Source organism: Spermophilus citellus, assembly GCF_964194105.1.
Source record: "Spermophilus citellus genome assembly, chromosome: 4".
In the NCBI taxonomy this organism is placed as follows: Eukaryota; Metazoa; Chordata; class Mammalia; order Rodentia; family Sciuridae; genus Spermophilus; species Spermophilus citellus.
This window is the reverse complement of record NC_138185.1, coordinates 8515075-8536988: the sequence shown is the minus strand read 5'-3', so window position 1 is coordinate 8536988 and position 21914 is coordinate 8515075. Positions and strand designations below refer to the sequence as shown.

Genomic DNA, 21914 nt, shown 5'->3' with positions numbered 1-21914 from the left:
AGCCCCCTGGTAGGGACAGGATTTGCCAAAGCCGTGCCCTTCCCGCAGGGGCGGACCGCGAGGGCAGTTTAGGTGTGGAGGAGGCGGGCCGGGCGGTGGAAAGGGACCCTCTGAAGCCATGCCAGCCTGATGGGTTTCCCTTCCTTAGAGAGAGCATGGGTTGCTACTTTGTGTCTTGCCGCTTTCCCGTGCAGTGAAGGCAGGTGACCTGTTGGGGTTTTGAGGGGCTGTGGCATCGCCTGGAACAGTCCTGGGAAGGAGGACTAGGGGAGCTCATAAAAATGCAGATTCCCTGGCTTCGCCCAGACGCGCCAATCAGAGTTCCCGGGGGGTGGGACCTGGAGATGTGCATTTTCACAGGCCGCGCAGGTGTGGGTGATGCCCATTGACGGCTGAGAACGGCAGCGGGGCGGGAAATGCGGCCTTAGGACCCGCCCTCTCTGGGACTTCTCTGTGGCAGCCACTTCTTGCAGCGTCAGTAGCTCGGAACCGAGACGCAGGACTGCGGTGGGACGGGTGGCATCCTAGGGTGACTTCCCTCGGTGTCAGTGGAATTTTTAAAAATGTAGAAATATATAATATACATACACACGAATATGAATTACATGTGTGATCATATACACGTGTGTATGTTCTGTTACCCGCGGCCGGATGGGCCCCGCCCCTGGCTCTCCCGAGTCTTCCGGTGAGAACGCCTGGCTGATGTTAGATTGAAGAAACAAGCTTGAGGTTAAGGGCTGCACCCGGGGTGCAGGCGCGTGCCACTGCAGCGGCTTCTGTTCTGTGTTTTTTTTCCCTTGGGATTTTGTGGTTCTGGGGATCAAACCGAAGACCTCCTGCCTGCTAGGCGAACTTTCTTCTGCTGAACTACATCCCCAGCCCCAGTTCTATATTTTAATTTTTACATTCACTTGCGCTCCAGGCCTGGAATTGCGAGTTTTGGAATTGATTTTTTTTTTTTTTGAACTGATGTATTTTCTAAACAGTGATGTGGACTCAGATTCAAATCGTGTATCTGGAGTGCTATGCACTGGCCCCCCACACACACACTTTTTTTTTTTTTTTTTTTTTGGTAGTGGTGGGGATTGAAGCCTGGGCCTGGAACATACATAGCCCACCCGCAGTAAATCTTTTAATGAGTTAAAATGATAAGCAGACTCTAAAGCTGTGTCATGAACAATTACGAACCGCCTACTAAGTGCAGGATCCGTGCCAAGTGATTCCACCTGCCCATCAGGTGTGGGTGCTCTAACTGTGTAATTTCCTGGGGAACTTAAGGCCCATCCCAGACCCCCTTCTAACGGTTGACCCTCTGTGGCTATGGATTCAATAAACTGGTTGAAAAGATTTGGGTGGAAAAAACTGCCTCTGTACCAAACATGTACAGACTTTTTTTTTTGTCATTAACTACACAGTACAAAAAACAATGACACACGGAGTAGCAGGTACATTGTATTAGGTGATGTAAGTCACCTAGAGATGATTTAGAGCACTGTGGAGGATGTGTCCTAGGTTCTATGCAAATACTACACAATTTTATATAAGGGACTTCAGCATCCTCAGATTTTGGTATCTGAGGAGGTTCTGGAACCCACCCCCATGCTTACTGAGGGATGATTTATATGTTTTTTGAAAGCTTCCTCATTATTTTAATATGCAGTCATGGTTGAGAACCTCTGATTCAGTGCATAAGAGAAAAATGCAAGGAATTTTTAAATTAAAAAAAATTTTTTTAGTTACAGATGGACATAACATCTCTATTTTTATATGGTAGCTGAGGATCAAATCCAATGCCCCACGCATACTAGGCGAGCACTCTACCTCTGAGCCACAACCCCAGCCCCATAAGGAATTATTCTTAATTGATAATAGAAATATGCACTGCTCATGTGGAGGCCTGGAGGTTGTGCTGAACATAATTTTGTATTTTAAAAAGTAAGATTTCTGGTTGGAATTGGAATGGAGGGTAATTATCCATTTTAGAGTTTGCCAGTTTGGGAACTGATTTTTTTTGGAACTGATTTATTTTCTTCTTAAAATATTTTTATTAGTTATTGATGGAATTTATTGATTTATTTGTTTTATGTGGTGCTGAGAATCGAACCCAGCGCCTCACACATACTAGGCAAGTGCTCTACCACTGATCTACAACCCCAGCCCAAGAACTGATTTATTTTCTATACAATGATCTGGATTCAGATTCAAATCATGTATCTGGAGTGCTATGCATTTGCATTTTTTTTTTGTGTGTGTGTGTGGGGGTAGTGCTAGGGGATTAAAGCCAGGGCCTGGAGCATGCTAGGCCTGCAATCCACAGATATACACCCCTAGTTCAGTTATAATCTGCATTTTTGGAAAGTAGCAATGTCAATGTGGGAATCCTGGTGTTTGGAATACCTTGGGAACACAGCCTTCCTGAATGTAACTGTGGGGGTGGGAGGGTGTGCTAAAGGAAGGAGAGACTCCTATGGGATGGTCAGCCTCTGCTGGGCACTTGAGATGAACGGCCTGTGTCCATCCCCACCAAAACAACATATTTTTGAGGTCAGTTTCCAGTTTCTTCATTTTGTAGACAAAGATGCAATGATATTAAATGTTCAAATGATCACAGAGTAATCAGTGAGGGGGGCATAAATGTGGATCCAATCTACTCATTTCACCTGATGTCCCTCATAATAAAGCCGTGGTGGGGTTGGCAGCAGTGGCCCACACCTGGGAGGCTGAGGCAAGAGCATCGCAAGTCTAAGGCCTGCCTAGCAATTAAGCAAGAGCCTGACTCAAAAACAAAAAGAAAAAAAAAGAAAGGGCTGGGGATGTGGCTCAGTGGCCAGGTGCCCTGGGTTCAATCCCTAGTCCCCAAACCAAAAGATAGAAAATGCTGTAGGTTGGGATTTAGGTGAAAAGTCAGAAAAAAGGTGCCATATGTCCCAGGGGACAGTGTTACTAACACTTCCCAAGATTTGCCTGTCTGCTGAGGCCTCTGGCCCCAATGTTCTTTCCTCTCATGAGAAAGGTTCCGCCTCTGGGGACCGAGAACTGTCGAAATGGCTGAGTTGGGAAACAAGGCGCTTGTGCCACTCTGCTGGGAAGCATTTTATGACACTGCGACCTTTGCTTCTGGCGGTGTGGAGTCCCTCTGGGTGGACACCAGGGACTGGGTGTCAGGTGCCTGGACTTGGGATTCAAGGAGCTGGGTTCCAGTTCAAGCTCTGCTCTTTACTAGCGGGGTGATCTTGGAAAGCCTGCTTCACCTCGGTGGGTCTGGGTTTTTCATCTGTTCAGTGGGAATAAATTGTACAATGGCAGGGTCGCTTTGTACTTTAATATAACATAAAATATACCTGTTGTAAGGCTATGGTTCGTTGATTTTCTTTTAAAAATAAATCCACAGAGTCATGCAATCCACTTTGTGAACATTTCCTTGTTCCCAAAGTCCCCATTAATCCCTCTTGTAAGTTCCAGGCAACCACTGACTGCTTTCTTTTCCACACGTTTGCCCTTTCTGGAAGTTGATATAAATGGAACCTTACTTCGTCTGGCTTCTTTCACTTAATAGAATGTTACTGAAGACCCTTTTTACTGCTTACTAGAGTTCCATTGTGAGGATGTGCCACCCTTGTTTATCCACTGGCCTTGATGGACGTTGGGAAGGTCTTGAGCTCGGGGCTTCGTAAATAACGCTGCAGAGAACATTCCAGGCCTTGTGGGCCTGGTGGGCATGTGCTTTCACTCCCCTGGTCCGCCCTGAGTCGTTGAGACCTGTGTCTGGTCCTCTGTGTCTGGTCCTCTGTGTCTTCCCCGCCAGCACTGTGGGTGTCCTGCCCCACCACCCTCAGTCGGTTCCTACATGTGGCAGTTGCCCATGGTTTGGTACTGGACCTCCTCCCCTGCTGGCGAGGGCATCTGCACCCACGGTTTGAATGACACCTCACTCAGGAGGCCCTTCTCTCCTCCCCGACTGCTCTGTAGCAGACCAGAAATAGCTGGTTAGTGGAATCAAGTCTGCATCTCTCTCTCTTTTTAAATTTTTTGTACTAGGGATTGAATTTAGGGGTGCATAACCATTGAGCCACATCCCCAGCCCTTTTTATATTTTATTTAGAGACAAGATCTCACTGAATTGCTTACGGCCTGGCTAAGTTGCTGAGGCTAGCCTCAAACTTGAGATCCTCCTGCCTCAGCCTCCTGAGCTGCTGGGATTACAGGTGTGCACCACCATGCCCAGCAGGCCTAAGTCTCTTAACACATGGATTTAAGAGTGTTAAGTGTTAACCTCTGGAGGTCACAGCTTGTGTGGAGTGGGGATTGGAGTCATTTCCTAGCTTTGGTTCACCTGATGAGGTGTTAGAGTAGGGGCAGAGGGACCTTCTAGATGAGAGGAAGTTCATGACCTTGAGATGCAGAACCATCCTGGATTGTCCCTGTGAGCCCATTGCAATCTTGGGGTCCTGAAAAGTCAGAGACAGAGCTAGGAGGGTGTCAGGAAGATGAGGCAGTGCTGTGTTGCTTCCTGGAAAGCAAGGAGCAGCCAGGAGGCCGGGAGGCTGGGAGGCCGGCCTGTGGGCAGCCCCCACACTCTGGGGAGGCCACAAAGCCAGTTCTCCCTGGAAGGAGCAGAGCCTGCTGACCCCTCGGCGTTAGCCCCGTGAGACCCATTTTGGAGTATCACTCTCTGGAATTGTAATAGAAGCCACAATATGTTTGCTTTGCTTTATTTATTTTTTTCCTTTGGTGGTGCTGGGGATGGAACCCAGGGCTTCAGGCATTCTGGGCGAGCCCTCTACCACTGAGCCAGGTGCCCAGCCCATATATGCATTATTTTTAGCCACTAAATTTGTGGTAGTTTGTTACGGCAACCAGGGGAAGCTGGGAGAGATGAGAGACCTTGGGCACAGGCTCTCACCCTGGGCTTCCCATCCCTGGGGGTGGCTGGGTATCAGCAGGGAGCCCCCCCTGGGTGGGTGCCTCCAAGGCATTTCCAGGTGGTGCTTACCTTGTACTTGAGAGCCCGGAACTTAAATCCCCATGTCTGTGTGACTACCTGTCCTTGAGAAAGAAACAAATGTGTATTTAGGACCTGCAGGTTCAGGCTCTGAGCCAAAGTTTCTCATTTATAACACAGTGGCCTTTGATATTGGCCTTTTTTTTTTTTTTAATCCTTGTTTTACTGATGAGGAAACTGTGCTTCAGAAAGGTTAGACAGTTATTTAAGGCCAGGAGTGAGTGGCAGAAACGAATTAGAACCCAGATCAGTCTTGAAAACTGCTGTATTAAAAAAAAAAAAAGAAAGAAAGAAAGAAAGATAAGAATGTTGTAGATTAAAAATTTTTTAAAAAAGATTCATTTGTGTGTGTGTGCGCATGCAATAATAGGGATGGAACCCAGGGGTGCTCTACCACTGAGCTGTACCCCCCACCCCTTTTTTTTGGTACTGGGGATTGAACCCAGGGGTGCATTATCACTGAGCCACATCCCCAGCCCTGTTTTGTATTTTATGTAGAGACAAGGTCTCACTGAGTTGGTTGGCACCTCTCTTGTGCTGAGGCTGGCTTTGATTCTCCTGCCTCAGTCTCCCGAGCCGCTGGGATTATAGGTGTGCGCCATTGCGTCTGTCCCCAGTCTTTTATTTTTTATTTTGAGACAGGATCTTTCCAGGTTGCTGAGGCTGACCTTGAACTTGTGATCCTCTTATCTCAACCTCTGGAGTCCATGAGATTCAGGTGTGTATCACTGTGCCTGACTCATTGATTTTTAACTGATAGCTAAAAGCATAAAAGTTGGGCATATTAACAAGCTGTAATTCCCAGTGGTAAAGAGTTTGGCTCTAGGGTTGGAGGGACCTAGGTTAATGGGCCAGTTTTTCCCTTCTCCTGAGTGTGGAGAATCTGAAATGCTTGGAACTAGAAGTGTTTTAGACTTAGGATTTTTAAAATTTTGAGATATCCTGGGGCTGAGACTCAAGTGTAAAGACAAAATTCATTTGCATTTGATACATCCTGGTATACATAACTCAAAGGTTGTTTTATACAGTAACTTACTTTGTTTTTTTGAGAAGCTCACAGAGGATGGAGAATCCAAATGTCAGGAACTCTGCAGCCCATAGGGGAGGGCTGAGCCTCGAGCGAGTTCCCATCCTGGGTGACACGAGAGACGCTCTTTCTAGGACACTGCGCAGGGTCTGACAGGAGCAAGAGCTTCGGTCAGCAGTGGCCGCAGAGGAACCAGAGCCACCAGAAGTGGTATTGGACCCTCATAAATACAGCTCAGGTTGCTGAGCCTTGAGTGACAGGGCTGCTGCAGGCCGGTGCTCTTTGTAGCCATCCTCAGTGTGGTACCAGGACCAGGGTCCATCGGATGTGAGATTCACTGTTCATGGCACTAAGAGAAATAAGGCCAGGGAAGGAGGAGTTCTTACTACAGATAGGGCTGGGTTTTTTCTTTTTCTTTTTCTTCTTCTTTCTGTTTTCTTTTTCAGGACTAAGGATTGAACTTAGGAGAGCTCTACCACTAAGCTAGACTCCCAGCTCTTATTTATTTATTTTTTTTATTTTTAGATAGTATCTTGCTAAGTTACTGAGGCTGGCCTCAAACTTGTGATCCTCCTGCCCCAGCCTCCCTAGTCATTGGAATTATAGGCTGCACCAGCACACCTGGCCCTGCAGATAGGTCTGTTCAATCTAATGCTTTGAACTTTTTTTTTTTTTTTTTTTTTTTTTTAATTCTGGTAGTGCTGGGGCTTGAACCCAGGGCCTTTTGCATGCCAGGTAAGTGCACAGTGCTCAATCACCGTGCCTTACCTCCAGGCACCAAAAGTTCTGAACATTTTATTGAAGGTGTCACTTGTAATTTTTGGTATAAAAACGCCCTTTCTGTGACGTGATGAGGTAGCATTTGTCAGATTCTCATTATTCATAGGAGTTGTACTCTGTCGTCCCTGTGAGCTCAGAGTTACCAAGTGCTGACCTGTGGCTTCCAGGGGAAATATGGGGTTTGGTTTTTTCAAGCTGCTAGTTCGTTTTCATCAGCAGATAATATAGGACCCTGTTTGAAGGCCCCATGTGTGAGACACGCTGTTGACTCACTAATGCTCAACTCACATCTGTCCAACACACACACCTGCTCTGTGGGGCACCTCCCATCTTCCTCGTCTGAGGAACACTAGACAGTTCAGCCCTGTACTAACAGGCCGTTATTTTATTTCTATTTAATTAATTAAGTAATTAATTATTTAATTACCAGGGAATGAACTTGGGGGCATTTGACCGCTGAGCCGTATCCCCAGCCCTATTTTGTACTTTATTTAGAGACAGGGTCTCACTGAGGTGCTTAGCACCTTGCTTTTGCCGAGGCTGGCTTTGAACTTGTGATCCTCCAGTCTCAGCTTCCGGAGCTTCCGTGATTCCAGGCATGTGCCACGGGCACCAGCTTGTTTTATTTGATTCTGAGCCAGGGTCTCTCTGGATTGCTGAGGCTGGCCTGGCACGGGTAATCCTCCTGCCTCGGCCTCCTGAATAGCTGGGAGCACACAGAGGTGCCACTGAGCCCCAGAGACCGTCTTGTTATTTATTTATTTGGGAGCTGGGGTTGAACCCAGGGACTCACTCCTGCTAGCCAAGTGCTTTACCTCTGAGCTGGAGCCCCAGCCTTCTAGCAACCATTTTCAGTGGTGAAATCACCCAGAAAAAGCACAGAAACACAGAAAACACAGTTTACAAAACATCTCCTGTCGGGAGCGTGAGCTGCAGCCAGGAGGCAGGTGGCCCGGCCAGAGCAGCCTGTGCCGGGCCCACTGAGTTCTTTGCCATCTGCGAATGTCCAGGGATGACTGTGACAGTTTGGGGTCGCAAACTTTAGGGAGTGGGTGAATTCACAAGTGGGGAAGCTGCAGGTCGCCGGCATCCGCTGTGCAGGGTGGGGGCAGGGTGGGGTGCAGAGCTCCAGGGTTCTTTAGGGAGCTCCTGGGAGGTGTGTACAGTGGGGGCTGGGTTTTAAAGCCCTGCCTCAGCTGTGCTTTGTGTGTTTGGGGAGGAGCCATGCTGGTGGGTGAGACCCAGTGACCCCTGTCTTCCCTTCCTCTACGGGGACGGAGACCGGAGCAGAGGGCTCAGAAGGAGCCTTGGCAGTGGGCCATCAGGAATTGCTCCCTGGGCCCTCTGCCAGCTGCCCAGCTGCACCCATGTCACCCACCGCCAGCTACGTGGCCCTGCCCCACCCCACCCCACCCCCAGCCTCTGCCCAGGTGCGTCCTTACCAGCCCTGTCAGGAGCCTGGCCAGGCCTGCTGGGCCCCCCAGCTTTCCTGCAGGGAGGGCTCTTCCCTGCCCAAGGTGAGCAAGGAGACCTTGACCTTGGCCATATGGGCAACACATTGGAAAGAGGAGGCAAGGCTTTGAGCCATCCCTCTCTGGACTTTTGGTTGTTATTTCTCAAAACACAAAGTTCTTGGGGTATCTTTACTCAGAAGCAGACATTGAAAGTCAATGACAAGGGCCAGACGTGAAGTGCCTGTGGCTTCCCTCAGGGCAGGGAGTGGACTTTGTTTTCTAAAAATTATTTATTTATTTATTTATTTTTTTAATATTTATTTTTTAGTTGTAGGTGGACACAGTACCTTTATTTTACTTTTATGTGGTGCTGAGGCTCGAACCCAGTGCCTCACGCATGCTAGGCATGCACTCTATCACTGAGCCACAACCCCAGCGCCTAAAAATTATTTTTTATTTTTTGTGGTGCTGGGACCACTAGGGCCTTGCTTCACGTTAGGCAAATGCTATGCCGCTGAGCAACACCTCCAGAGCCCAGACTTCAACTTAATTTAGAAAGAAGAAGACTTCTTACCATTTTGTGGGGGCAGGGCCTAGAGATTGGACCCAGGGATGCCTTACCATGAGCACATGCCGAGCCCTTTTAATTTTTACTTTGAGTCAGGGTCTCGCGAAGTTGCCGAAGTTGCCCTCAAGCTGTGATCCTCCTGCCTCAGCCTCCCAAGTGGCTGGGTTTACATGTGTGCACCACTTCGCCTAGTCATGACATACCTACACGATTAGGATGGTGCTAATTATATTAACTATTGTTTTTGTTCCTTGTTCCGTGTGGGCTTCAGATCTTGATCTATATATAGATGGAAAGTTTGGGAATAGATATAGATAGATAGATACAGAGAGAGAGAGGTGGGTGGGAAATATGACCAGAGCTCACTTGCAAACATTTGGAGTTTAGATTAGTAGTTATTTTTAGGGTTCCTTTGGTTTGTGCCAAGTAATGCTTGATCTCTCTTTATAGAGTGCATTGTGGCGGGACATTTCCTTCTAGAATACATTTAAACAAAAGCAGGGAATCAGTTGAAAGAAAAAATATGCAGTCAGTAAAGTTCCTGTGGCTTCTCTGGTGCCCGGCCTGACATTTGGGAGGCAGTGGCCTATGCCCAGGTGGCTCTGTCTGAAACACAGTATTCTTGCTGGGAGGGGAAGAATCTCGTGATCTGGTCTTGCTCCGAGAGGACAACAGCTGTGTGTTTTACCCGCTGATCTGTGGAGAGCCTGGGAGAGCCTGACTTTTAAAGAGCCGTTCCGTTTTCCAGGTTGCCTTAGTGCTTAGTGGTCTTAGTGCTGTGCTGTGAGGTGAGGACGGTAGGAAGGGACCCTGTGCCGGAGGAAAGGCTTCTGGTGAGAGCTGGGAAGGAGGGCTGGGCCGGAGATGGATGCTCTTCCCAGTTAAATCTTGGTGGCATTTGCTGAATGCCAGAGAACCGCCCCCTGGCCGCTGTCCCTGGCACAGAAGCAGCAGCAGCAGTGTGCAGTGTCAACCTGGCTGGCAGCTCATGGCCTGCTGAGCAGGTTCAGGGGGGAGTCAGCCCAACAGGTCGGCCTCAGCCCTTCTCAGTCTTGGTGCTGCTGATACCCCTCCCGGGGGCACTGCATGACATCTGTAGCATCCTGACCCAACCCTCTGGATGTGAGGAGACCTTCCACATGTCACCAGACGTTGTCAAGTCCTCCCTCACCCAGAACAAAATTGTCATCTGAGGGTCTCCTCATTTTTTCTGGGTTTTTTTTTTTTTTTTTTTTTTGCAGCCCTGGGTTTGATCCCAGCAACACTCCACCACCAAGTACATCTCAGCCCTGTTTATCTTGAAGCAGGATCTTGTAGTTTGCAGCCTGGCCTTGAACTTGGGATCTTTCTGGCTGAGCCTCCCTAGGAGTTGGAATTACAAGTATGTGTCACCAGGAGTGGCTCATAGCCTGTTTAAAAAAAAAAAAAAAAAAATCTTGTTGGGCCAGAAATTTGTGTTTGGACTATTGTTCTTGACTCTGAGGTCAGCTTTTTAATTTTAGTAACCAAGGAAGCTTTGAGCAGAGGACATTTGGGGAAAGTGGACTTCATTGTGCCCCCACCCCCAGATCTGTGTACTGAGGCCCTGCCCCCAGGACCTCCCCCCGTGACTGGGTTTGGAGGTGAGGCTGTGGGACAGATGACAGAGGTGAGGCAAGACCTGCCCCTCTGACTGGTCCTGATAGGAGTGGAAAAGGGGACACAGACACAGAGGACACCACCCCCTGTGGCCAAGAGGACAGCCCTGGGGGGGGGGAACCAACCTGCAGATGCCTCGGCCTCACAGCCCCCAGAACCAGGCCAAGGTGGACTTGTGCTGCTGGAGCAGCCTGGCCTGGCCTGCTCTGCCACCCAAAGGTTCTGGTGCTGGGAGCACCCCCTGGGGAGCTCTGCAGGCGGGTGTGGTGTTAACCAACTGATCTTAACTGATGCGGGTGAGTTCACTGGCAATTTGATGTAGACAGGGCAATCCTGAGACCTGTCTGAAAACATGTTACAAAGTTGCAGGCCTGGAGCTGGGTGTTCCCCACCCACTCCCCAGGAGTAACCTGAACCCCTACTGTGTGCTCTGAAGGGCGTGGCACTGTCCCCAGATATTTGTGCTAAAAGTGTTTACTCACAATTCCTGGTTTTGCTTTCTGTGGTTGTTGGTATTTCTTGTTACTTTGGTTGTAATAATTAGATGAGAGTAATAATTGCTAACCACTATTGCATGCTTATTAGGTAAAGTTGGGCACTATTAAAAGGTTTTATAGGGATTGTCCCATTTAATCCTATTAATGACCCCATTTTACAGGTGGTAAAACTGAGGAACGGAAGAGCTTTTTTTTTTCTTTTTTTTCTCCATTTTAGGATTGTTTTGGTTTAGAATGATATTCAGGTTTTTTTTTTTTTTCTCCCCTGGTACTGAGAATTGAATTCAGGGGCACTCAGCCACAGAGCCACCTCCACAGCCCTATTTTGTATTTTATTTAGAGACAGGGTCTCACTGAGTTGCTTAGCACCTCACTGTTGCTGAGGCTGACTTTGAACTCTTGATCCTCCTGCCTCATCCTCCCGGGCTGCTGAGATTACAGGCATGCGCCACCTTGCCCAGCTATTTTTATTTTATTTTTTTTTATACTATGGAATAAACCCAGGGCACTTAACTACTGAGCTACATACCCAGCCCTTTTTATTTTTTATCTTGAGACACGGTTTTGCTAAGTTGCTTAAGGCCTTGCTAAATTACTGAGGTTGGCTTTGAATTTGTGATGCTCCTGCCTCAGCCACTGGGATTATAGGTGTGTGCCACTGTGCCCAACACTCATTTCAGTTTGTTTTTGTTTCTTTTGTGGTGCTGAGGATTGAACCCACGGCCTTGTGCATGTGAGGCAAGCACTCCACCAACTGAACTATATCCCCAGCCCTCATTTCAGTTTTTTAAAAGACTCATTTTAATGAGAATCTCTGCAGCAAATACTGTTTCAATGCCTACACCTATTAGAAATATTTTGCAGTGTCTATTTATTTATTTATTTTAAATATTTATTTTTCCGTTTTCGGTGGACACAACATCTTTATTTTATTTTATGTGGTGCTGAGGATCGAACCCAGCGCCCTGTGCATGCCAGGCGAGCATGCTACCACTTGAGCCACATCCCCAGCTGCAGTGTCTGTTTAGAGCAGATTTAAAATATATGCTGAGGGCCATTGCCAAGTAGGAATGACGCATCGAAATTTCCTTGCCAGCGTACCCCATGTTAAATGGACTTGCCTTGGAATTTCGCTGTTGACATTGCATGTAAGGTGACCTTGCTCAAGGACCAGGGCGGATCCGGGTGGAGGAGAACTGGGATTGCCCCAGAACGTGTGTAGAGGCCGGTGTGAGTTCAGGAATAAAGAATTGCTGTTTGAATCGACAAAGCTGTGAGTGGCTCGTGATCTTGTGCCCAGCCAAGACATTGGCAAATATATATATATTTTTAGTTGTCAGTGGACCTTTATTTTATTTATATGTGGTGCTGAGAATCGAACCCAGTGCCTCACACGTGCTAGGCAAGCGCTCTACCCCTGAGCTATATCCCCAGCCCATAGAGCAGATGGTTTTTGTTGGGGAGAAAGGAATTGGGGATTTTTGAGGCTTTGGGGAATGGGAGATATGTGCATGTGTGCTCTGTGAATCTTGGTGAAGGCTCATTATTAGCAGAAGTAATGTGACAGAGGACAGTTCTAGAAATTTCAAAAATTGTCCTTGTAGCTACAAGTTCTTCAGAAACAGAGTATCTGCTGAGCCTGGTGGCAGACGGTCTCCTGTCTTCTAACAGTGGAGATTAGCTTTGCCTGTTGTCCTGTTACTTCTTTGCAGTGCTGGGGATGGAACCAGGGCCCTGTGTGTGCTGGGCCACCACTGCCCCTGAGCCCCTGCCTCGCCCCTGCCTGTTGCTGAACTCTGTACAGATGGGGTCATGCAGGGGGGCTCTCGGGTGCCTGGGTTGTGGTTCCATGTTAGGTTTGTAAGACTGAACCATGCTGTGTTGTGTGTGTAGCCGACCTTTGTCTAGTCCTTATGGATGCTGTAACAGAGTATAAGCTGGGGACCTTACAAATAGCGGAGATTGCTCTTCTCACATTTCTGGAGGCTGGAAGCAAGATCAGGTGCAGATGGCAGCTCTGGTGAGGGCCCACGCTGGTCACACACTTCAGTTTCCTGCTCTGACCTCACCCTGGAAGGGCCAGGGCAGCTCCCTGGGTATCTTTTATGATCCCATCCTGAGGGTCCCCTCTCAGAGCTCACCAGCTCCAGGGGCCTCTCCTCATCTCGTCACCTTGTTGATTCGGATTTCAGCCCGCAAATTTTGGGGAGAGACGAGCAAACATTCTGACTCATCAATGCATGAGTGTGTCACGATCCGTTTCCCATCCCCCTTGATGGAGAGCTGGCCTGTGTCCAGTTTCACCGTCCTGACCTTCACCTCGGCCAGCAGGTCCCTTGCCCCCCGGGCTGGCCAGCGCTCCTCTGTCTTCTTCTCTGCGCCTCCTGGCGAGGGTATTGTCGCGTCGCAGTTTTCTTCTCTCTTGTGATCTGAGGTTAGGTTTTAGGTATACAAGGTAGCCACGTCATGGTCACACCGAATCTCTGCTGGCAAAATTGTCCCATCACGTTACCCACAGCTCCCTGGGCCTCCAGGTTCTAGGCCCTCACCCAGTTCTGCCTTCCTGAGTCGTTTTTGCTGGAGGGGGACAGGGGAAAAGTCTGAATTTAATTTCCCCTTAATTGAAAAATGAGCGTGTGTGTGTATAGGAAAAATTGGAGAACAGACAAAAGCAGTGGAGGAAATAACAGTGTGGCGTTCCCTTCAAAGCCAAACACAGGCAACACAAACAGTGGAGCAGCCAATGTTTTCTCCCTGTTCTATTTCTGTTTGTACATTGTTTTTTGTTCTGCTTTTTCCACTTAGCATTTTAATGGTTTTTGGTATCACAGTGTCTCTGCAAATGGTCCTTTATATTTATTTGTTTACTTTTATTTTTTTTAAAATTTATTTATTTACTTTTTCTGTGGTGCTGGGGATTGATCCCAGGGCCTTGTGCATGCGGGGCTAGCACTCTACCAACTGAACTATGTCCCCAGCCCACATTTATTTATTTAGATATTGGAGATCAAACCCAGGGGCGCTTAGCCATTGAGCTACATGCCCAGCCCTCTTCCCCCGCTTTTTTTAAAAAATATTTTTCCTAGTAGATGGACACAATGCCTTTATTTTATTTTTATGTGTTGCTGAGCATGGAACCCAGTGCTTCACGTGAGCCATGCAAGTGTTCTGCCAACTGAGCCACAACCCCCACTCACCCAGCCCTTTTTCTTTTATTTTGGAGACAGGGTCTCTAAGTTGCTGAGGCTGGCCTCAAACTTGCAATCTTTCTACCTCAGCCTCCTGAGTTGCTGAGATTACAGGTGTGCACCATGTCCCCTGCTGCAAATGACATTTTACATGACAACAGAGGCTGGGTAGTATGTGGGGGGTAGGTGCTGGGATTGATCCCTAACAATGCACATACACACATGCAAAGTCGTGTTTCTTTGAGGAGACAGCTTTCATTTACTTAACTGGTACCTTATATTTTCATAAGCTGATTAGTATTTTCACCTTGAAATAGTGTTTTCACTCTGAATATTAGCTCTCCAGTGCAGTCACTTTAAAAGCAAACAAAGGGAAAATTGGGGATGCACAGTTCTGAAAAGCCCCTTGTTGATGGGCCTCCAATTCCCGCTATTCTGGAGGCTGAGGTAGGATCACAAGTTCAAAACCAGCCTTCACAACTTAGACTCTGTCTCAAAATAAAAAGGGCTGGGGGTGTAGCTCAATGATAGTGCGCCCTGGGTTCGTACCCCAGTATGAAGAAGAAAAATAAGTCTGTCTGGGGTTGGATAAGCAGGAACAGCAAACTGGCCCAGAACAGTTTTGTACCTGACTCCGAAAAAAACCCATGCTTGAGAATCCTGGCCTTGGATTTTGGACATTTCAGAGGGTTGCCAGCTATTTGAAAGGGTATTCAGATCTCACAGCTCTGTGCACTTAAGGGCATGAAACTAAAAACAGCTACTGTTGATTCATCCATTCATTCCCTCCTTAAATATTTACTGTGCATGCTTTCTTGGGCAGTTTTTTTTCTTTTTTCTTTTTTGGTGCTGGAGATTGAACCCAGAGGCACTTTACCACAGAGCTGCATCTCCAGCCCTTTATATTTTTTATTTTGAGACAGCGTCTTGCTAGTTGCCTAGATTGGCCTTGAACTTGTAATCCTCCTGTCTCAAAATCCCAAGTGGCTGGGATTACAGGCATGCGCCAGTATGAGAGGCTTCCCTGGCAACTTTTTTTTTTTTTTTAATATATATTTTTAGTTGAAGTGGGACACAACGCCTTTATTTTATTTATTTATTTTCATGTGGTGCTGAGGATCAAACCCAGTGTCTCTCACATGCAAGGCCAGCGCTCTACCACTGAGCCACAGCCCCGGTCCTTCCCTGGCAGTTTTAATGTTGGGAATGTAGTACAAACACCAGAGGCAACATTCTGTCAGCATGAGTTTGCTCTCCAGAGACACATAAGGTATTCTTGGAAGAATTTTTTCCCCTGTACATGAACTTGAACCCGGAGGCATTCTACTATAGAGCCTGGCTTCCTTAAATAATTGTGTTAGCTCTGTTGGTTTCTTAGGTGCCAGCATTCCTGTTCTAGGGGGTTTTAACTTTTGCCATATTGGAGATGGAACCCATGGCCTCGTGCATGCTAGGCAAAGGCTCTGGCACTGAGCCACATCGCCTGACCTGTCCTAGGGTTTTTTTTTTTTTTTTTTTAATATATATTTTTTAGATGTTGATGGACCTTTATTTTAGTCATTTATTTATATGGTGCTGAGAATCGAGCCCAGTGCCTCACACATGCTAGGCAAGTGCTCTACCAACTGAGCCACAATCCCAGCCCCCTGTCCTAGGTATTTTAAGTGGGTTGTCCTGTGGCATTATTCCTGGCCCAGTGCTAGGGACCTCTGTTATTCCTTTCCCAGGAGAATGAGGCTTAGAGGGGTTAATTAACCAGCCCAAGGACACACAGCATTGCTGCCTTCTTGCCTCCCAGGCTTTCTCTTTTCCAGAGCACCTACTCTAAGGGAGCCACCCCCCCACCCAGTGGCACATTCCCTTTTCCGTGTTTTTTGTTCCCACCCTGCCCACCTACAGAATGTTTGTCTTGTTTTAAGATTGCCAGTGCTTGGTACAAAGGCTGCCATATAGTAGATCCTCAATAAATATTTGATGACTGAATCAGCAAGTGAGGACCAGGAGCCGTGGTTCCTGTCAGGCCTGCTTGCCCAGCACCCTTTGCTTTCTTCAGCATGAATCATCCTGAGGCGCTCTGCGATCTCCGCTCCTCTGAGGGCTCGTGGTGGGCGGAGCTTTTGGAGAGGTGTATACTTAGTATTGGAGCCAGGAGGGGAACAGTGGAGCCCCCTTCTGCACAGAATAAAAAGGGGAATCTGGACATTTCTCCTCCCTCCTGTCTCCCTCCCTCCCCTCCTTTCTGCCCGCCTGGCGGCCAGCCCTTATTTAGGAATGAGCTGCAGACGCACCTGCCATCTGCCTCTACTCAGGCCTGGGTGACAGATCCCAGAGGAACCAGGCCCGGGTTATATTGATCCCATGGCTGCGGCTTGTCCCGTCCCAGCAGCTCCCGGAGCAGTAGCCAGCAGCGTCACCGAGGCTGCGGAGCAGTGGCCTTAAGTGGGCTGAGACTTTCCCAGGGAGTCACAAATGTCCTTAGTAGCTGTGGGCTGTTTGGTGCCAAGGGATAGAACCAGGGTCATGTGGGACCAAGGTCTCCCAAGGGAGAGGCCAAGTGAAGCCATAGAGAGGCTGTGTGGCCCACGACGACCCCCACATGGAACCTCAGAACCCGGTCTGCGACACCCCCCCCCCATACTCAAGACTTTTAAACAGTCCCCTCCCCTCCCCCACTTTGGTAGTCCCCCCTGATGTAGAAAAATTAAAGATGCAGAACCTAGATTGTTACTTTGTTGTTTTGCCTGCTGGAGATTGAACCTAGGGCCTTGTGCCTGCAGGGCAAGAGCTGTGTCCCTGAGCCACACGCAGCCACTTAGGGAAGTGTCTTCTGGTCTTTAACTAGTGGCTATTAAGTGACATTTCAGTTCATTTGTGCCGTTGTAAATTATAAATTAGTCTTCAGAGGATACCTTGATGCATAAACTTTCCTCTATTTTTGAAGAATATTCATCGGCTGTGTTCCTAAGTCCCTGGATCCTAAGTCCCTGGGTTCAGTGGCTTCCCCGGGGCAGGTGGCCGGGGGTTCAAGGGCTCCAGCTGCATTTCACTGCGTAGCTTTCTGAAGGCTCTGCCATTTACATCCTGCAGAAGCCTGTGTTTCCCCATGTTCAAGGGTCAGAACCAGGTGGTGGCCTTCCCCACCTGCCGCGTCACACAATACTGCTTTGTAGATGGCTGTGAGCCTCACTTCTCTGGGTGCAGTCAGGTGGTTATTGAAGGTATGTTCACACAACAGCATTTGGTATGTGTAATTTTTGCAGGAATAAAAGGAAATCTTTCTGGTACCAGTTCTGATGGTGAAGCTGTTGTGTCTGCAAAGGGCAAATGCACCGTCCGCTTCTCCGCACAGAGGTTGCAGGGTGCATTCCCTGGCTGCAGGACGTTGGTGGGGAGGGGTGTGCGCCCCTGCCTGTTGAGGGCACTGTACAGCTGAGGGGGCGTCTCCTCCTCCTCGCCACCTGCGCTCCCTGTTTCCAGGGCTCAGCTGCTTCCAGGGAGCAGGTGTAGTAACCTCTGGCATTTTTCAAGCACCTTTGAAAATTTTCCCATGGCTTCCAGTGGGTGTCTTGGGGCCAAAACCACGCCCTGGGGAGCAGTGTGGCCTGGGCAGCCCGGGTCTCCTCAGGGAAGGGATGCCAGTGAGGTGGCAGCTCCTCAGGGCAAGGACTGGCCGGGGAGAACCCTGAGGGCCTGGAGCGTGGATTCAAGCAAGACAGCCTTGGTTCAAGTTAGGGCTCTGCCGCTTACAGACTGTGTGACCCTGGGCAAGAGAGTTCTCCTCTGAGAAATGAGCACGGACACACTGCTCATTACAGGCTGCAGAGTTCCCAGCCCCCAGAGCTCTGGCCCTGGGCAGGACAGCGGCAGTGCTGGCCACGCTACCGAGGCTGGCGCAGCAGGGCGGGTGGCATCCTGCTGCATCCTGTCACCTGGGTTTCTCCCGAGGTTACCGTGCCGGCAACTTAGAGGTGTCTCTCGTGTTCTGCAGCAGGGTGACGTGGACGTCAACTCTGTGGCTAAGAGCAGTGGCTCTGGGTCGGCCTTTGGCCCTCAGCTGCTCTGGGGGTCTCTGAGATGCAGTTTCCTCATCTGCACAGGAGGCGGAATCAAGGCCTGCCCTGGGCCTGAGGAGGGTGGAGAGGTGACACAGTGAGGGCTTTATTCTCTGTGATCTTACCGTGTGTGCATGCCATACTTGATTTTGCTTATCGTTATTGTTCTGGTGTCTGGGGGATTTCCTTCCCTGGGAGTCTGGTAATTCTTTGGCATTTTGTAGGCTCTTTCTTTTAATTAATCAACTAATTTTAATCATGTATATATGACAGCAGGATGCCTTTCGATTCAGCGTACACAATTGCAGCACAACTTTCCATTTCTCTGGTTGTACGCAGAGTAGCGTCGCACCCTGCGTGCAGTCACACACGTACCTAGGGTGACGATGCCCACCTCATTCCACCATCTTCCCCTCCCCCATGCCCCTTCTCCCCTGGCATTTTGTAGGCTCTTGCTGTGTGCCTGGCTCTGGTGGTGCTGTGGGCCAGACCTTTTCACAACTTGTGGCCAGATGATCAGGGGTAAGTGCCCACGGTGAGCTAGAAGTGGGTGAAGACCCAGGGAGTTACTCATCAAGCCACATGCATTCGGCACCCAGGGCCAGCGTTGGGAGGAGAATAGGATCAGGTCTTTGAGAACCGAGGCTGCCCGCTCAGAGCGGGGTCACTGTTTGGGCAGCAGGGACAGATCTTTATTTCTTATTTTTTTTTGCAGTGCTGGGATCAAACCCAGGACCTCATACATGCCATACAAGTGCTCTACCCCTAAGCCACATCCCCAGACCTAGGTTTTAAAATTTAATTTAATTTTTTGGTACTAGGGATTGAATCCCATCTCCCTAAATCGCTGAGGCTGGCTTTGAACTCATGATACTCCTGCCTCAGCCTCTTGAGCTGCTGAGATTATAGGCGTGCACCACCACATTTGACTTAAATTTTATTTTTGTTTTTATTTCATTTTATTTTTTGGTACAAGGGATTGAACTCGGGGGCACTCAACCACTGGCCACATCCCCAGTCCTATTTTGTATTTTATTTAGAGACAGGGTCTCACTGAGTTGCTTAGGGCCTCACTTTTGCTGAGGCTGGCTTTGAACTCATGATCCTCCTGCCTCAGCTTCCTGAGCCGCTGCAGTTATAGGAATGCGCCACCACTCCCAGCTAAATTTGATGTTTATTTATTTATTTTTTAAATTTTTAATATTTATTTTTTAGTTCTCGGCGGACACAACATCTTTGTTGGTATGTGGTGCTGAGGATCGAACCTGGGCCGCACACACGCCAGGCGAGCGCGCTACCAGTTGAGCCACATCCCCTAAATTTGATGTTTAAATAGAAAAAAAGAAAGTTGAATCCATCATACAGTCACATGGTTCATTGTTTAAAATGGTTCAGAACCACATTCATTGCAAAGTCAGTCTCTACAGTTAGTCACTGTGTCCCCCTCCCCAGGCACTTATACTTCTGATTGTCTTTGAGAATTTTAGGTATTTATCTAAAACCAATTGTTTTATATCTATATACAGATACACACAAAGATTTTTCTTTTCTTATTCAATTGTTAGTATGACTTACACAGTACATCATTTTCCCCCCACTTAATAATGTGCCCTGGGCTCATTCCATACCCGTACATAATATTCTGTTCCATTTTTAAACTTTTATTTTAATGCTTTTGTAGTATGCCATGGAGTAGATGCACAGTATTTTCTTTAGTTAGCCTACTGATGGACACTTAGGTTATTGATAATGGTTCTCTATTCTTAGCAGCACTGACCCTTCCAGGCAGAGACCAGACAGATTCCGGAGCAAAACTGATTCCACTTTTGTTCATTTTTTTGGTACTTGGGGATTGGACCCAGGAGCATTTAAACACTGAGCCACATCCCCAGCCCTGTCTCATCTATTATTTTGGGTCTTGCCAAGTTGCTTAGGGCCTCATTGAGTTGCTGAGACTGACCTTGGTCAGGAGCACTGTGTGGTGTGAGCCAACCTGGCAGAGCTGAGGTGTGCCCCATTCCTCAGCCCCAGGGTTGAGCTGCTCATTCTTTTTGTGGTGCTTGCTGGGCCCCTGAAGGTTGGACTTTGCCAGTCCTGGGCAAGTGTACCCGCTGCATCCTCAGCCCAGCCAGGGTTGGGTTTTGAAGGATCCACAGGGGATGAGGGAGAGAGGCTGGGCCGCAGGAGGTCTGATGTGAGCGAGCCTTGCAGGGGCTTTGGGGGTCTGGAGAGAGGTAAATGGCGAGGGGGGCCCAGAGTTCTGGAGCACACCTCCAGGGTGCGGGACGGGGCTTGGTGGAGGAGCTGTCCCACAGGGGAGCTCTGGGTTTGAGCCTGGTAATTATCAAATCATGTGGGCTTGGGACATTTGTGAGGGGAATTATGTACACTGCAGGGCTACAGAGGACTGGCAGCCCCCTCACCCGGGATACCCAGGGTTAACAGTGGGGCTTTGTGTTTCTCAGTATTTTTTCCCCATGCTCATGGTAACAGATTGTAAAGTCAATTATAGATGAATAAATTACCTTCCTTCATGTTTCTCCCCTTTCCTTGAATCTTTCCCTGGAAGGTCTCTACCTCATTCTTTAATTAATTTTTTATTTTATCTTTTTGTGGTGCCAGGGATCAAACCCAGGGCCGCCAGTGAGCTAGCAAGTGCTCTGCCCCTGAGCTGCCCCCGGCTCACCCATGTAGTTAGTGGCTGCAGTCCCTCGTGCATGACACGCCATGTGATGGCCCTTGATTTGGTGGTTGTCCATTCACGGTTCGACTTTGCCGGGCTTTGCTCCCTCTCTGGCTGCCCTGAGTATCCTTGTTCCTGTAGCTCCCTGGCCAGTGTTTAGGCAGGGGACATCCCTCAGGTGGACTTGCTTGGCCAGAGGGTCTGAGTCCCACATTCCCACAGCAGTTGTCTCATTCATGTGGCTTTTCTCATCAAATGGTTGGTGGCCTCCCGGTCCTCCTCCAGCCCTGACGTGCTCCTGGCCATACTGCCGTGACCTAGGGGCTTCTGTGCATCCTTCTGACTGCAGATTTTACTTCTTCCTGATTAAAAGGAAAAAAAAATTAGCCATTTAGGTGTATTTAGAACAAAGTGCGAAGGTTTCTGCTGATTCTTTCCCCTGAGCCACTGGCCCCGGATGTATCTCACTTGTGTGTGTGTGTGTGTGTGTGTGTGTGTGTGTGTGTGGTGCTGGGATTGAACCCAGGACCTAGTGCATGGGAGGCCAGCACTCTGCCAACTGAGCTGTGTCCCCAGCCCCTGAGATGTATCTCTACTGAACTCATTCCTTAGACCTCCTGTGCAGTTTGGGAGCCACAAGATCACTGTGGCTATTTAATTATAATAATGAAATGGAATGAAGTGTCACACATTTAGGGGCTCGGCAACCTCAGATGGTGAGTGGCTGGTGCCTTGGATGGCTCTGTCATGGCAGAAGGTTTAGGACAGAGTGGGGCTGTCACCCTCAGGGCTGTTGACATGGGGAGTGGGGGGATCTGCCTCCCTGGGGGTCTCCTCTGGACTGTGTGGGGTGTTCAGAGGCTTTTCTGGCCTCCTCCCACTAGACCCTGTAGGGCTGCCTCTCCCTGCTGTTGTGACAGCCACCACTGTCTCTAGAAATTGCCTGGGGCTGGGGAGGGGCAAGGTCACCCCCTGCTTCTCTGAGAACCATTGCTGGGACAATTTTCTCCACACTGCTTTTGATT

The 21914-nt window shown here is 48.7% G+C and overlaps 1 protein-coding gene across 1 annotated transcript in view; it reads left to right on the top strand.

Moving 5' to 3' along the window:
- Positions 1 to 21914, top strand: part of ATP9A (ATPase phospholipid transporting 9A (putative)) — a 118963-nt gene that overhangs the window by 976 nt on the left and 96073 nt on the right. The gene's annotated exons all lie outside the window — the stretch shown is intronic.